This window comes from Austrofundulus limnaeus, unplaced genomic scaffold (assembly GCF_001266775.1).
Source record: "Austrofundulus limnaeus strain Quisiro unplaced genomic scaffold, Austrofundulus_limnaeus-1.0 Scaffold557, whole genome shotgun sequence".
In the NCBI taxonomy this organism is placed as follows: domain Eukaryota; kingdom Metazoa; phylum Chordata; class Actinopteri; order Cyprinodontiformes; family Rivulidae; genus Austrofundulus; species Austrofundulus limnaeus.
Window position 1 is genome coordinate 196347 of NW_013952959.1, and position 2235 is coordinate 198581.

Sequence of the window (2235 nt, forward strand, 5' to 3'; positions counted from 1 at the left end):
GAATATCGATACAGTATCCGGAAATGAAACATCACAATATTTCAGTGTATCGATATTTTCTTACACCCCTATTCACGACTGGACCAAAATGCATGACTACTGTCTCCAACCACCAGTCAGAGAAGAACAGACACAGAGGAGGGAAACAGCAACACAGACAGAGGTACAGTAAAAGAAAAAAAGTCAACAAGCATGGTTTGTACATTTATTATCAGCTGAGCTGTGATGAAAAGAAAAATACTGTCAAATACCGTGAAACCGGTGAAAATGTTGAAAATACCGTGATATAAGATTTTGGTCATATCGCCCAGCTCTAACTGAGAGTAACTATGAACAGGTCAGAGGTCTGACCTCCAGACCTGGTGTCAGCTGGTCTCCTCAGACCTCAGCATGTTTCAGGAAGCAAGGCTCACAGTTACGACGACACGTCTTCACAAAGGCTTCACTCCAAAATAGGGTTGGGCCATATTGGCAAAAAAATTAATCACGATTAATTGTGGTATTTAGCCGATAACGATTAATTTGACGATTAATCCCCTGGAGTCCCTGGACACTCTTATGTCCGAGTCACATGACAAGTTTAGTGGGAAAGATTTGCTCTTTATAAAAATCTGTTCCAAATTGTGTCAAAATTACAGACTTCAGGCTACACATCAAATTTAAAATTGTGTTTATAGATAAATAAATTACAGAACTTTTTTTAAATATTCGTCATATTTGAAGCGGAGAGGAGCACCGACGGGACTGACCGGAGTAATCTCCAGTCTGTCGGCCTGCTGGCATCAATCCTATTAATCGTCAAGTGCCAAAAAATAATCGATTGTTTTTCTGACGATTAATTGCACACGATACGATTATGCTCAACCCTACTCCAAAAAACTTCAAATCCTGTGAAATCGACCCAAAAAGTTCAGCAACAGATTTCCCAAATCGTTACATCATGAAACTCCTCCATCTGTGGAGCATCATCATCATCATCATCATCATCATCATCATCATCGGTGACACTTTGATTTCTGACCCAGAAACTGTTTCTGACTGTCAGAACTCGCTAACAATGCCTCAGAAACCCGTCTGTTCTGAACAGAAGCATCAGACCGAAATCAGCAGTTAGACCGAGCCCGGCCTGATCCAATAATAGCCTGACCCGAAGCAGCCGGGCCGGGCCCGACCCGCTCTGCAGCAGCCATGTGTTCTGACAGCATCAACAGATCTGCTGTGGTCAAACTCAGAAAACTGAAACAATCTGCAGCAGAGAGGCAGGAAGAACCCACCTGCTGGTTCTGGACCGACTGGGTCTGAATGAACTGGACAGTACGGGAGCAGCTGGTGTTTGATGGAGACCCAGTTTGTTTCAGGTCAGAACAGGAAGTGTTTAAACTCAACACTGTTTAAAAGAATATAAAGATAAAAGTTTTATTAAACAGAACCGAAGTCCATCTATCCCTGAAAAAAATCAAAAGGTCTGAGGAGTTCCACAAGGTTCAGTTTCAGGTCCAGTCTTGTTTAAAGGGGCAATATCATGTAAAATCAACTTTTTTGAGTTTTATATCATGTTATAATGTTATACTCTCATAAAAAAACATGTCCAAAGCCTTGCTTTGACTCATTCATGCATGTTTGAGAAATCCTGCAGCGTTTTTAGGAAGCCATGCTGAGGAGCAAAACGACAGGTGGGGACCAGAAACGCCTTTTGGAACCAGAAACGCTTTTGGGACGTGTCTTTAAGCCGAACTTCCTCATGGCAGAGCACCCCCCCCACCCCCGCTCCGCAGCTCCGGCAGGTAACGTGCTGAAATGGGCGTGAGCGAAGTGGTTGGATTTTCTTAAAGGGACAGAGACCTATTTCAAGGCATTTATAAACTGTCAAGATGAGAAGTAAATTTTTTGGGGGATTTTTACAAATATATAACTCTTTCATAAGCTGAAAATGTGACATAGTTACTTAATTTTAGTATAAAATTGAAATATAGGTTTGGAAAGCACATAATATCGTCCCTTTAACAGACACCAGGTCCATTTCTCTAATGAACTCATTTAAGTTCTTTATAATTATAATAAATTAATAATAAAAACTATTTGCTGAAGTTAAATTCAGACAAAACAAACTAGGGCTGCACCGAATAGTTGAAATAATCGATGACGTCGATTATGTAAATTTGTTGACGCAGATTTTTTATTATCGATTCGCTGTATTACATAACCACCACGTGAATGTTCATGCAATTCCATTTC

The 2235-nt window shown here is 40.6% G+C and overlaps 1 protein-coding gene across 2 annotated transcripts in view; it reads right to left on the minus strand.

Moving 5' to 3' along the window:
- arid1b (AT-rich interactive domain 1B) overlaps positions 1–2235 on the minus strand; it is a 56766-nt gene that overhangs the window by 45826 nt on the left and 8705 nt on the right. The window lies entirely within an intron of this gene.